This window comes from Heterodontus francisci, unplaced genomic scaffold (genome assembly GCF_036365525.1).
Source record: "Heterodontus francisci isolate sHetFra1 unplaced genomic scaffold, sHetFra1.hap1 HAP1_SCAFFOLD_61, whole genome shotgun sequence".
NCBI lineage: Eukaryota > Metazoa > Chordata > Chondrichthyes > Heterodontiformes > Heterodontidae > Heterodontus > Heterodontus francisci.
The window spans coordinates 5691197-5706929 of NW_027141441.1; positions in this window are offsets into that span (position 1 = coordinate 5691197).

A 15733-nucleotide genomic window follows, 5' to 3' on the forward strand; every position below is an offset into this window, starting at 1 on the left:
AAAATCAAGTCATTTGGAGAGGTTTGAGTTAATGAAGGAGAGTGGGCATGGATTTATAAATGGAAGTTCATGCTTGATGAATCTAACTGCATTTTTTGATAAACTATCTGAGAAAGTTGATGAAGGGAATGCAGTGGATGTTGTTTATATGGATTTTACAAAAGCATTTTATAAAGTACCACATAAAAGGGTGGTTAACAAAATTGAGGTTCATGGATTAGGAGGGTCAGTGTCCATTTGGATAGTAAATTGGTTTAAGGACAGAAAACAGCGAGTCATATGAAATGGTTCTTGGTCAGACCGGAGGATAGTCGACAGTGGTGTTCCCCAAGGGTCAGTGCTAGAACTATTGCTTTTTTTTGCTCCAGATTAATGACTTGGATCTTGGAATATCGGGTAGAATCTCAAAATATGCCGATGACACCAAACGTGGACGAGTGGCAAACAGTGAGGATGATATGAACTGCCTGAAACAGGATAGTTATCGGCTAGTAGAATGGGCAGACAGGTGGCAGATGGAATTTAATAGTGACAAGTGTGAGGTGATGCATTTTAGCAGAAGGAATAGGGAGAGGCAATATATACTCAATGCGACAGTTCTGAAGAGTGTGCTGGAATAGAGGGACCTGGTGTACATGTCCATCATTCTTTGAAGTTGGCAAGACATATTGCGAGAGTGGTTAGCAAAGCATGTGGGATCTTGGGCTTTATAAATAGAGACATTGAGTACATAAGCAGGGTTGTTATGCTGAACTCTGGTTAGGCCCCAATTGGAGTGTTGCATTCAGATCTGCTCACCAATCTTTAGAAAGGATGTGCGGATTCTTGAGAGGATGCAAAGGATATTTACCAGAATAGTTCCAGGGATGGAGGGTTTTAGTTTCAAGGTTAGGTTAGAAAAACAGGGTTTTTTTCTGCCTGTATCAAAGGAGATTGAGGGGAGAATGGATAGAGGTGTCGAAGGCTATGACAGTTTTAGATAAGTTGGCAAAGAAAAATTGTTCCCATTAATATTGGTACAAGGACTAGGGGATTCAGATTGAAGGTTTTGGACAAGAGATGCAGGGGGAATGTGCAGAAGAACTTTTTTACACAGTGATTGCTAATGATCTGTAACTCGCTGCCCCTGAGGGCGGAGGAAGTGGAGACAATCGTTGGTTAAAAAAGGAATTTCGATGGGAATTTGAAGGAAATAAATTTACACGGCTAGGGGGATCGAGCAGACGAGTGGGACTGACTTGATCGCTCCATGGAGAGCTGGCCTGTACTCGATGGGGCAAATGGCCTCCTTCTATACCACAAATGACCCAATGACTCGATGAGTCTATGTCACTCTCAGAATCAAGACAACAGAGTGACAGATTTAACACAACATTATAACATATGTTTGGTTTGACAAATTCAATAATAACTCATCTCCACTCCGAGTATTTCTAAATCCCACACATTCACTATAATGTGAACAATTATTTCCTGTTGTGTCTCTCTCAGATTTGTCAACTTCACTATATTGGAGTGAGGTGACATCTACTGGCGGGAAGCAAGAACTGCAATCAAGCAGCAGAAACTCCACAGTCTGTCAGGGTTAAAGAAACATTGCAATGTGAGGAAATAGTGAAGGGGTTTGATCGGGTTGATGGAAACATGATTCCACTTGTGGTATCGTATGAAGCAAGGGCCGGAAATATAAAATTGTCGTTAATAAAAGAAATGAGGAATTCATGAAAAATGCATTTGCTTAGAGAATGGTTATAGAGATCTACAGCACTGATATAGGCCCTTTGGCCCACTGAGTCTGCACTGACCATCAACCACCCATTTATACTAATCCTATGTTAACCCAGAATTCCCTACCACATCCCCACATTTCTCCTATCACCTACCCTCGGGCCAATTTACAACAGTCAATTTATCTATCAACCCACAAGTCTTTCGTTGTGGGAGGAAACCAGAGTACCTTGTGGAAGCCCACATAAACAACTTGCAAACTCCACACAGGCAGTATACAGAACTGAATCGGGGTCATTGAAGTTGTGAAGCTACAGTGCTCACCACTGCACCACCCTTAGAATGTGGATAGAGTAAAAAGTGAGATTGGATGGACAGAAGCAGTCTGAAAAGATGGCTCAAACAAAAGGTGAAAACCCTGAAATGTTAACTCTGTTTCTCTCTCCACAGATGCTGTCAGAGGTGCTGAGTATTTCCAGCACTTTCTGTTTTTATTTCAGCTTTGTAGGATATTGTTTTGATCTGAAAAAAATGCACGATCGGCTGTGGGTGCCAGTGAAATTCCACAGGAGCGAATAAAAACCATGCCAATGGTGGGTTGTTGGTCCAGGGGTATGATTTTCGCTTTGGGTATATAAGTGATTAATATGTGAGAGGTCCTGGGTTCAAATCCCAAACGAGCCCTTCTCTGTTGCCATTTTTAGTTTAAGGTCATCGATTGCTTTCAGCCTTCCAGAAAGCGGAATCGATTTCCAAACTGAGCCTGCTTGAGGACCGGGGAACTGGATTCAAAGAGCTTGTCGACAAAATTGAAATGAACAAAATATACAGATTGCCAAGTGGGAATATAAGGTTGCAACAGTAACTAAAGGCCTGCTCGGGTCAGCAAATGAAACCCGACCCAAGCCTGACAGCACCACATCCGACCTGGTCCGAGTCCTTTCATTTTTTTCCCGTGCCCGAACTGACCACCAGAATGTTCAGTTAAACTTGCTTCCGTTTTTCACTTTTTAAGCTTGTGCAGGTAAGCAACAAAAACTGTAACTGGACTTGAAAGGTTGTTGAAATGTACATTAAGATTAGAGCTACGTACCGGAGGTGATGAGCTGAAGATTGTTACCATAGAAGTTAGTGATTGTTAGGTCACGAGTGAAAGAGAAAGTCATGGAGTTGTGCCCAGACAGGTTGTCCCACACTGTATTGATTAAAATATTGCCCGAAGGCTAGAAAATATCCATTATACATTCCCTAGACTCCTGCTTTATAGGTTGAAATACTTTCTGCAAGTTTATCCAGAGAGCAGCTGAGATGCAGAGACCAGGAAGGTCTTGAGTGATTAATTAGTATAAAATATACATTCTTATATTAAAGAGATTGTGCTCTACCTTCGATGGAATCGCTCACTGCAGACTAGTGCGGAGTGTTTACCGCCTTGACGTCCTGGCTGTCACTGGATCTTGAGTCCAGGCCTCTGGATTGCTGGTCCAGTAATCTTTGAAATTTCTCCCTTGATCTAATATTTTAATCTGGTAAGTCAGATTTTACAAAAAAAAATTAAATGATTTAAGACTGCTTCATGTTCAGCAGTGCCAAATGAATAAAGAAATTCAAATATATTCAAAATTATATATCAACTATTAAATACTAATGCCCAGCTTTGAATACAAAAAATGCCTCTAATTGTGTTCTGGTCTGGAATGGAATTCTTCAGTGTTTCTGTTTAGCTTGGATTGACTCATCGATTTTCTTGTTTTTCACTTTGTCGATGCCTTTGAATAATTGTGGATTCTTCTTCAGGGTGTCTTCTTTCACCAGGTAGTTCTGACCTCTGATGATGTTGATCGTAATCAGCTTCAATTTGCTGATAATTTTGGAAGTGAGCAGATTTCCTTTGCTTGAGTTTACAACATGGAACTTAGTCTGACGTGTGGACCCATGGGAGGATTTGAAAGCTGCCCTTGCATTGGAGCATACAGTTGCCTCCATCCAAACAGAGGTACAGTAGAAGTGACATATTCAGTTCAGTCTGTCGATCATGGGACTTTTAATCTCAGGGTTGTGAGTTTGAGCGCCATTTAGTTTTTCCATTTTTTAGGCTTCATTAACAGAGAGTACAAGGAGCGTTTGAAATGAAATTCAACAACAGTATGAGAAACGCTCTCTTTCATTCGGGACTCTTAACTCTCTGCAGCATCTCGCTGTGAAAGATTGAACTTTATCTCATTTCTTTTTCAGCTGGGAGTCAGTGCGGCTCAGTGGGACTTCTGGCTGTCTCCCGCTTCACAATTCATCAGTGCTGAGAAAGCAATGGGAAATATTACTCATGGCTGAGTAAGCAGAGGACACCGATTTAAGGTGAATGGGAAAAGAACCAAAGGCAACATGAGGAAAAACCTTTTTTATGCAGCAAATGGTTAAGATCTGATATGTACTGCCTGAGAGTGTGACGGAGGAAGATTCAACCACAGCTTTCAAAAGGATATATGATAATTATCTGAAGGGAAAAAAAATTCAGGTTTTCATGGAATACATGAGGATGTGGCATGAGCTGAGTTGCTTGTGCAGAGAGGCAGCACAAGCACGATGAGCTGAAACCTCCTTTTGTGCTGTAAGTATTCTGTGATCTATGATTCTATACAAAGTGAAACCAACACTCACATCTGAGAAACTGACAGGTACAATGTAAACCCCACACTAACAAACCAGCAAATGCCAGGGACAGAGTAAAACCAACAGTCCTAGACAAGAAACTGACAGATACTGTGTGAAACCCAAAAATCGCTTATCAGGATTTGGCAGTTAATGTGTAAAAACCTCTCTTCAATATCCATACTGCAAGGTACAAAGAAAATTAGGTACAAACCCAGGCTCATACTTCGAAGACTGAGAGATAAAGAGCAAAACACAGACTCACCTACAAGAGGCTGACAAGTACAGAGAATAAAACAGAGGGGGTGCAGATTAAAAACACATGCATGTAACGGATACTGATAAGGATAGAATCAAACCCTTTCTCACACATGACATGAAAATTGGTGGTGTCGTAAATAGTGAGGAGGAAAGCCTTAGATTACAGGCCAATATAGATCGTCCGAGGCAGAGAATATAAGAGCAGGGAGGTTATGACGGAGCTGTATAAAATGCTAGTTCGGCCACAGCTGGAGTACTGTGTACTGTTCTGGGCACCACACTATAGGAAGGATGTGATTGCACTGGAGAGGGTGCAGAAGAGAGTCACCAGGATGCTGCCTGGGCTGGAGCATTTCAGCTATGAAGAGAGACTGAAAAGGCTAGGGTTGTTTTCCTTAGAGCAGAGAAGGCTGAGGGGAGATAAGATTGAGGTTTACAAAATTATGAGGGGAATTGATGGGTTAGATAGGAAGAAACATTTTACCTTAGCGGAGGGGTCAATAAACAGGTGGCATAGATTTAAGGTAAGGGGCAGGAGGTTGAGATGGGATTTGAGGAAAAAAATTTTACCCAGAGGGTGGTTGGAATCTGGAACGCACTCCCTGAAGAGGTGGTAGAGGCCGGAACCCTCACAACATTTAAGAAGTATTTAGATGACCACTTGAAATGCTATAGCATACAAGGCTACGGGCCAAATACTGGAAAATGGGATTAGAATAGTTAGGTGCTTGATGGCCAGCACAGGCACAATGGGCTGAAGGGCCTGTTTCTGTGCTGTATAACTCTATGACTCCATATCAGAAACTGAGAGATCTGGACAAAAGCTGATGTTCACATAAAGTTGTTGACAGATATGTGGTGAAACTCACATTTTTTTAATTTCCAAAATATACTTTATTCATAAAAATCTGTAAAAATTACATTCCCAAACAGTTTAAAACAGCATCAAGTCAAAGAATACAAACAGTGCAAAGGTGATCAGTTACCTTCTGTACAATCATGAGTTGCCTCACAACCCTTCCATTTCATTGTCATGCCATATACATTTTTACATTTACAGCACACAATATTTCTCCGATACAGTTCGAGGGGTTTCCCATGGATCCAGCCCCTCAGTTCAGCTTGGTGGGGGGACCTTACACTGTGGTCTTTCCCCATTGAGCCTTTGCTGCGGCTGCCCCAAGCTTTAGTGCGTCCCTCAGCACGTAGTCCTGGACCTTGGAATGTGCCAGTCTGCAACATTCGGTGGTGGACAACTCTTTTCGCTGGAAGACCAGCAAGTTTCGGGCAGACCAAAGGGCTTCTTTCACCGAATTGATAGTCCTCCAGCAGCAGTTGATGTTTGTCTCGGTGTGCGTCCCTGGGAATAGCCCGGAGAGCACAGACTCCTGTGCTACAGAGCTGCTTGGGATGAACATCGACAAAAACCACTGCATCTCTTTCCACAAAGTTAACTCACATAGCAATAGCAGAAACAGTCAGAAACCAAAAACTGAAACATACAGAGTAAAAACCCACATTCTCACACCAGAAATTCACGGCTACAAAGTGAAGCTGACTCTCTCCTCCCAGGCACTGACAGGTACAAAAGAAAACACGCACTAACATACCAGGAAATGAAATGTAGGAAATAAAACCTGATTATCATGTCAGAGATTGGCATTAATGACAGTTGTGGTACCCAGAATGCTCTGCGCTCCAGAATTTGCCTTGTCTCTGATAAGGAGCAGGCGCGGTGGTGGCTGACCTCCATCTGCAGCTGTAGCGGAATATTCACAAAGTGCAGGGAGACCGCGCCCGTAGCGGGTGCACACAGCTGGAGCAGGGCGTCAAGGCCACAATAGGATGGAACAATCCCGTTTGTGTCCCTGCGGGTGGCGGTGAAGCTTTTCACTGTGAGGCGTCCCGAAACTGCCCTCCAGCAAGGTCAACTGGTCAGAGAGCGTCTGTAAATGGATAGGAATTGGGGATTGGGCAGGGAGCGTCTCGAAATGAATAAGATTTGGGGACTGGGCAAGGAGCGTCTGTAAATGGATAAGAATTGGGGATTTGGCAGGGAGCGTTTTTTTATCCGTTCGTGGGATGTGGGCGTCGCTGGCTCGATCTCAGCTGCAGAAATGTGTCCAGTTCTGGGCACCAGCTTTCAGAAAGGACATCAAAGCTTTTGAGACAGTTCGGAGGAGATTTACGAGAATGATACCAGAGATGAGGGGTTTCAGTTCTCTGGACAGGGTGGTGAAGCTGGGATTCTTGGCCAAAAATGTCAAGGGGAGGTGAGGAGAGATCTTTTTACCCAGTAACTGATTCGGATTTGGAATGAATTGTCTGACAGGGTGCTGGAAACAGATTCAATTATAACTTTCATAAAGGAATTGGACAAATATTTAAAAGTGAATTTCTCCAGGACTATGGGGAAATAGGCAGGGGGTTGGACTAATTGCATCATTTTTTTCACAGATTCAGCACAGGCACAAAAGACCGATTGGCCTCCTTCTGTGCTGGATGATTCTATGAAATAGTGACAGTCAGGGCAAGTCTGTATAAGAAGGAGAAAGGGAGACAGGTCAGGGAGAGCACATCACCAAAACTGGGAGATACTACATTGGACAGGGAGGGTCGGAGGGGGAGAGAGCACGTACATACAGTCAGAATCAGCACCTTCAGGGGAGGAGAGAGAGAGGAACCAATGAGTGTCGAACTGAACCCAGCCAGAGTCAACCTGCTGAAACACCAGTGAGTTCACACTGGGGAGAGATCATTCACCTGCTCCGTGTGTGGGAAGGGGTTCACAAAGTCATCCAACCTCACTGAACATCAAGTTGTTCACACTGATCAGAGACCTTTTCAATGTCCTGACTGTGAGAAGAGCTTGAAAAGCAGTAATGATCTGCTGAAACACCAACACATTCACTCTGGGGAGAGGCCGTTCCCCTGCCATGTGTGTGGGAAGGGATTCACTCAGTCATTCAATCTGCTGCAACATCAGCAAGTTCACATGTAACTGCAGGGGTTGGATTCTGCTGTTGTTGCTGCTATTCATCACTGTCAGAGACAAAGTTGGGTCTTACTTTATAACCAGTGTAGTCCAGAGCAAAAGCGTCTTCTTAATGTTGAGATAAACGGGAGAAGAAACCGGGAAGTGGCGGCGAGGATGGGGGAGGTGCTGCACCATCACTTTAATGGTGCACCCTCTCTCCCCAGGGTCCTTGCTGCACGCCTGCCAGGCCTGGCGGCTCTGATTGGGGTCCTGAGAGCCCCTGAGACTCGGTGCAGCTGAGGCTGCGCTCACCCCCGCTCAGCTCTGTTGTGATATTTAAAATACGAAAGGCCTGTCGGACTGAGAGCTGATCTGGAATTTAGAAAGCAGCATTACTGGAGGCTCATTGCTGCTCAGCACAATCTCACCCCCCGCTCCTGGGAATTGTTGATTCTACATCCTGTAGTTCAGTTCTTCACTTAACTAGAGGGGGAGATGTGTGAGCAGAAAAACAGAGCAAATTAAAAAAACACAGCTGGACAGATGTGCAACAGGTCAATCCACTGTTACAATAACTCCATCTCTGATTCCCTCATGACAGTAACCAATCCTTTCACAGAGACTGTGGGTGGCTCTGAAAAGAGCCTTTGGTTTATTAGATGTCATTTCGGCCGCTTTCCTTTTTCTGGGAGCTCTGAGCGCTGGTTTTCTTGGGCAGCAGCAAGGCCTGGATATTAGGCAGCACACCGCCCTGAGCGATGGTCACCCCTCCCAGCAGCTTGACGAGCTCCTCGTTGTTGCGGACGGCCAGCTGCAGGTGTCTGGGGATGATGCGGGTCTTCTTCAACATTCTAGGGGCGGCACAGTGGCGCAGTGGTTAGCACTGCAGCCTCACAGCTCCAGCGACCCGGGTTCAATCCTGGGACTGCCTGTGTGGAGTTTGCAAGTTCTCCCTGTGTCTGCATGAGTTTTCTCCGGCTGCTCTGGTTTCCTCCCACAAGCCAAAAGACTTGCAGGTTGGTCGGTAAATTGGCCATTATAAATTGCCCCTAGTACAGGTAGGTGGCAGGGAAAAATAGGGACAAGTGGGGATATGGGATTGGTGTGGGATTAGCATAAATGGGTGGTTGATGGTCGGCACAGACTCGGTGGGCCGAAGGGCCTGTTTCAGTGCTTTATCTCTAAAACTAAAAACTTCTTGTTGTCCCGGGCCACGTTACCGGCCAGCTCGAGGATTTCAGCGGTCAGATAGTCGAGCACAGCAGCCAGACAGACCGGGGCTCCGGCACCCACACGCTCAGCATAGTTACCCTTTCTCAGGAGCCTGTGATCATGGCCCACCAGGAACTGCAGTCCAGCCCGTGAGGAGCGAGACTTGTCCTTGGACCGAGCTTTCCTGCCGGTCTTTCCTCTTCCAGACATTTCCACAATCTCACAAATACTTTCACAAAGAATGGATAATTTCTCAGCTTTTATTATATGCATGAAGCAGTTAGGATGGCCGAGTGGACTAAGCGGCTGTGTTCAGGTCGTTGTGTTTTCTGGAGGCGTGTGTTCAAATCCCACTTTTGCCAAGTTGTGTTTTGACTGAACTGGAGGGATTTGGGAGCAGCGGTGAAGGGAGAACATGGAAGAATATTGACAAGTAAAATGAAAATGGACCCAAAGATGTTTCTTCAATACATTAGAGTAACAGGCAACTAAAGAAAGAGGAGTGCACTGAAAAGACCAAAAAATCACAGTGATTTTTGACATCTTGCCAGGATTGAGTGGCGCGTGCACGGGATGATGTCACTTTGCAGCGCCAACGTCATCACATTTCCGCAACAAATCCATCTTCGTGCATGCGTGACAAAGCGTCATTGGGTATCTAGCCACCCCATCCCCCCACCACTTGGCTGGAGGAAGTGGCTGAATGGCAGATTTTGAAGCTGTAGCTCTCCCCCCTCGGCAACTCACTCCAGGCCTCGACGATTCCCCCCCTCAGCCGCTCGCTCCAGACCTCACTGCTCCCCCACCCCCCCACTCCCCTGGCCAGTTGTTCCTCGCTTCGCACCACCCCACTCTCTGGCCACTCGCTCCAGGCCGCGCCGCTTCCCTCCTCTCAGCCACTCACTCCTACGTCGCCCCGTCACCCCTTGAGGCCCTCCTGCTTCTACAGGTGGCGCCTGGTGAAGAAATGTGGGTGCGAGTGTCACGGCCAGAGCTAGCAGCTGTGGGCTGGGCTGGGATAGGGTGGGGGGTGGGGGTGCAGAGAGCGAACAGCCAGAGTGCGGAATTTCACCAGTAGGGAGGAGGGGGAGAAAGCGAGTTGCAGAGGGGGGAGAGCGGTCAGTGGGGTGGGAGCTAATAGCTGCGTTCGGGTGAAGTCAGCCCTGGTCAGTTATATAAACAAATCACAATAACGAATTGGCAGCACATTTTATCCTCTGCCCGATTTTCCTTTCCATCGATCGGGGTGCTAATTCACTATCTTCCAATGGAAATTCAATCATAAAATTCCTTTTGTATTTAATGGTTACTGAAATGTTAAATGGATCTGAGGATGACAGTTAGTATTAAGAAACGCACCTGAGTGAATTAGCACCCCAATCGATGGAAAGGAAAATCGGGGAAAGTATAAAATGAGCTGCCAATTCGTTATTGAGATTCGTTGAGTCATTCGATTCTGCCCAACACTGAAATTGGCGGCTTTTTTGAATTCAACCTTTCTGCCAGGACGACAATTTAAGCCAATGATTTGCTGTATTTTCTAATTCGAGGCTCGGCAATTGGTTAAGACATGCGAATGGGAAGAGGGTGACCAATCAGAAGTGGGCTCGGGATCGAGAAGCAGAGTTAACGTTTCGGGTCAGTGACCCTTCTTCGGAACTGACCCGAAACGTTAACTGTGCTTCTCTTTCCACAGATGCTGCCAGACCTGCTGAGTGAATCCGGCATTTCTTGTTTTTGTTTCAGATTTCCAGCATCATCAGTATTTTGCTTTTATTTTAGTGGGCTCTGGATAGCGCGGGCTCAAACTGCGGGAATTCCAGGTCCCTGAACGATTGAGCTGAAACTGATCAGTTTCACAAACCCTGTCAGTTTCAGTGCAGGAAACACCGTCTCGGGGGAAATAACATCACAAGTGGGTCTGGTTCCAGTGACCGATTCAACGGCTGCTGCAAAACTCCCGGATTCCCTCATTGCATCGAAATCATTTTGAAATTCTATGAAAACAATGAGTGATTCTGGAGGAGTGATGTGGCTTTTCACTGAGGGCATGTGTGGACGGGGGAAATAACTAAGTGTAGAGCCTCGGGCACTGTTTACACAGCCCGTTTAGAAAATCAAATCCACTGCACATCCTTGCTACAAATGAAATGTCAAATTTGGGGATTCTAGTTTTGTATCTCGAACACAGCACAGATTTATTCCAGACAGTTCTAAACAGCCTATCCCAGCTCCCGTTTCCAGGTCACTGCTCTCTCTGTGAGGCGGTGGGTGGCTCTTGGAAGAGCCTTTGTTGTGTTTGCTGGAAAGGGTCGAGTTGTTCAGCCGCTGAATTCGTAGAGAGTGCGGCCCTGCCGTTTCAGAGCGTACACCACATCCATGGCAGTGACCGTCTTGCGCTTGGCGTGTTCAGTGTAGGTGACCGCATCCCTGATCACATTCTCCAGGAAAACCTTCAACACCCCGCGAGTCTCCTCATAGATCAAACCCGAGATCCGCTTGACCCCGCCATGGCGAGCCAGGCGGCGGATTGCTGGTTTGGTGATGCCCTGGATATTATCACGAAGCACTTTGCGGTGCCGCTTTGCTCCGCCTTTGCCCAGTCCTTTCCCTCCTTTCCCTCTGCCGGACTTTCTTTTATTAATTTCCAAAATATACTTTATTCATAAAAATCTGTAAAAAAAAATACATTACAAAACAGTTCCCAAAAGCACCAAGTCAAACAATACAAAGAGTGCAAAGGAGATCAGTTTCCTTCAATACAGGAGTGAGTTGCCTCACAACCCTTCCATTTCATTGTCATGCCATGTACATTTTACAGCAAACAAATATTTTCTGGCTACAGTTCGAGTGGTTTCCCATAGATCCAGCCCCTCAGTTCAGCTTGGTGAGGGGACCTTACACAGTGGTCTTTCCACATTGAGCCTTTGCTGCAGCTGCCCCAAGTTTTAGTGCGTCCCTCAGCACGTAGTCCTGGACCTTGGAATGTGTCAGTCTGCAACATTCGGTCATGGACAACTCTTTGCGCTGGAAGACCAGCAAGTTTCGGGCAGACCAAAGAGCGTCTTTCAACGTATTGATAGTCCTCCAGCAACAGTTGATGTTTATCTCGGTGTGCGTCCCTGGGAACAGCCCATAGAGCACAGACTCCTGTGCTACAGAGCTGCTTGGGATGAACCTCGACAAAAACCACTGCATCTATTCCACACCTGCTTTGCAAAGACACATTCCAGAAAGAGGTGGGCAACGTCTCTTTTCCACCACAGCCACCTCGAGGGCCGCGTGTGGATGGGGTGAGACTTCGGGTGTGCAGGAAGGATCTGACAGGGAGGGCTCTTCTCATCATCAGCCAGGCTACATCTTGGTGCTTGTTTGAAAGTTCTGGTGATGAGGCATTCTGCCAAATGACTTTGGACTTCTGCTCAGGGGACCATCCGACAGGATCCACCATCTCCTTTTCCCGTAGGGCCTTGAGGATATTCCGTGCAGACCACTGCCTGATGGATTGGTGGTCAAAGGTGTTTTTCCACAGAAACTTTTCCATGAAGGATAGGCAGTATGGCACAGTCCAACTGGATGGAGCATTCCGCGGCAATATGACCAGGCCCATCCTTTGCAACACCGGGGACAGATAGAACCACAGCACGTAGTGACACTTGAAGTTTGCAAACTGGGGATCTACACACAGCTTGATGCAGCCGCACACAAAGGTAGCCATAAGGATGAGGGCGACGTTGGGTACATTTTTCACGCCCTTATCCAGAGGTTTGAACATCGTGTCCCTCCGGACTCGGACCATTTTGGATCCCCAGATGAAGCGGGAAATGGCTCAGGTGATCGCCACAGCGCAGGAATGCGGTATGGGCCAGACCTGCACCACGTACAGCAATGTGAGCGCCTCGCACCTGATGACCAGGTTCTTACCCAATATGGAGAGCGATCGCTGCTCCCACATGCTCAGCTTATGTTGTACCCTGGCTACTCGCTCCTTCCAGGTTTTGGTGCACGTCTCAGCCCTTCCAAACCATATCCCCAGCACCTTCAGGTAGTCTGACCTAACGGTGAAGGGGACAAAGGATCGGTCAGCCGAGTTCCCAAAGAACAGGGCGGCAGAGTGGCGCAGTGTTTAGCACCGCAGCCTCACAGCTCCAGCGACCCAGGTTCAATTCTGGGTAATGCCTGTGTGGAGTTTGCAAGTTCTCCCTGTGTCTGCGTGGGTTTCCTCCGGGTGCTCCGGTTTCCTCCCACAAGCCAAAAGACTTGCAGGTTGATAGGTAAATTGGCCATTATAAATTGCCCCTACTATTGGTAGGTGGTAGGGAAATATAGGGACAGGTGGGGATGTGGTAGGAATATGGGATTAGTGTAGGATTAGTATAAATGGGTGGTTGATGGTCGGCACAGACTCGGTGGGCCGAAGGGCCTGTTTCAGTGCTGTATCTCTAAACTAAACTAAACATGGCCTCGCTCTTGCCGTGTTTAACATTGGCTCCCGAGGCCAGTTCGAGCTGGTCGCAGATGCTCATCAGTCTGCGCACAGACAGTGGATCCGAGCATAAAACGGCGACGTCATCCATGTACAGGGAGGTTTTAACCTGAGTGCCTCCGCTGCCTGGGATTGTCACCCCTCTGATGCTCGCATTCTTCCTAATAGACTCAGCAATAGGTTCAATAGTGCAAACAAACAAGACAGGGGAGAGAGGACAGCCCTGTCTGACTCTAGATTGGATCGGGAAACTTTCTGATTCCCACCCATTGATTGAGACTGCACTACTGATGTTTGTGCAGAGTCGTTTGATCCAATTGCAGATTCCCTCTCCAAACCCCATTTTGGAATGCACATCCATCATGTAAGTGTGCGATATCCTGTCAAAAGCCTTCTCCTGGTCCAGGCTGATGAGGCAGGTGTCCACCCTCCTGTCCCGTACATAGGTGATCATATCCCTGAGTAGCGCAAAGCTATCAGAGATTGTCCTGCCTGGTATAGTATAGGTCTGATCAGGGTGAATCACCAACTCCAGAGCAGATTTGAATCGACTGGCTATGTCTTTTGACGGAATCTTGTAGTCAGCATTAAACAGAATTGGGCCACCAATTTCTGATTTCTGTCCTCTCCCCCTTCCGCTTGTCGATGAGGGTGATGATGCCTTTCCTCATGGATTCTAACATGCTGCCAGCCTGGAGCATACTCTTGTTTACTGGCAGACATGTTGATTCTTGCCTCAAATCAGTGCACAATAAAAGAGACTGATTCTGTCAGGCTCCTTTTTATACAGGCCACCCAGACCTGGCTGAGAAAGGCAGAGTGAGAGCAGGGAGGGGAGGAGACAAGAGTGAAGATTAAACAGAGAGCTAGATGGAGGAGACACCCAGAGTGACAGACAGAGAGAGAACGGCCCCTCATCTTTCAGCTCCACCTCCAGTTTCCTCTGGGCTGCCAATTTCAAACCCTTTATTAACAGTAGAACCGAAACCCAGCTCTCCACACAAACCCTTCCAGACTTGGCCTTCATAGTCAAGGCTTTCCAGAAATCCGGAGCTTTTAAATATGGTCCCGATGCAATTAACACTCAGTAATATTCCCACCTAAACACAGTCCATTCTATAACAAGAAACCTCCTCAGTAACATCACCATTTCCACACACATCCGCTTCCAGCAGTTTACAGCACCTTACTGCAGCTGTTTGGGGAATCTCCTGTGTTAAGATTGGAGTTGGAAAGCGGCCTTTACCCGGCAGTGTTATTGTCTCACACTGAATCTGCCAGAAATCCTGTTCTCTTTATTGCGAGAGAGAAAGCACGGATTTAGGAAATGTTCATTTGAAATGATCTCTATTGAGAACGAGCCCGGCCGTGGGACAGGTATTCCAGTGCAAAGAGCTGTCCATGACCGAGTGTTGCAGACTGGCACATTGCAACGTCCAAGACTATGTGCTGTGGGACGGCATTAAAGCTTGGGGAAGCCACCATGGAGACTCATTGGGGAAAGGCTGCAGTCTAAGGCCCTAGTAGGCCATAGTACAGTGAGGGGCTGGAACCCGTGTAAAACCCCTCGGGCTGTTTGCACCAGAGAATGTTTGATGTGTACTGTAAATACTGTAAATATAACCTGTGCAGGCAGGGATAGTGAGATACATCATGTACATTATTGAAGGAAACTGATCTGTATTGTACCTTATGTAATATTAAATTTGAACTGCTTTGCAATGTAATTGCACAAATTATATGAATAAAATACATATTGTGCAAAAGAAAGCAGCTTTCCTGTCAACACACACCTTGTCTCAGGGCACAACTTTCCTGTGATCTTGTCATACCCAACTTCGCTCTATATCTTCTGACACACACACTTTACAGTCTGTCATTTCCAAAAACAAGCATTCTAAAATCAAAAGACCTTTTGTTTATTTCTCCTTTCTTTTCATTTCTCCTCTATTCTTCTCAATCACTCGCTTCAACAGTTCTATTCAGATCAAGGTGGAATGTGAATCGTGTCACAACTCACCTGACACTATTATTACCCTTCTTTTCTCTTGTCTCATTCAATGGGAAAGTTTTTTTCACCTGTCTGTTGCTGTTTTACACTCTTGCCATACCGTCTGGTATTGCATCCATCTGAATTCTGTGCTTTCATGGCCTTATATTTCTTTTCCACTTCTGGATGATTTGTTTGCTTCAGTTCCATTCAACCAGGCTGGACCACAGGGAAGTTTAGAACCTTTGCCTTGGATGGGTCCACGTTGATCCATTACATTCAGAATCACCTCCTTGAAATAACTCCATAGTACAACTACAGTAACCACACAGCATCTGCTTCAAACACTCCTCCACATTTTATCTGTTCTGACCGTCAACACCTCCAGCTCTTTTGTTTAAGTGGAACCCATCAGGTGTGTATAGGCTCC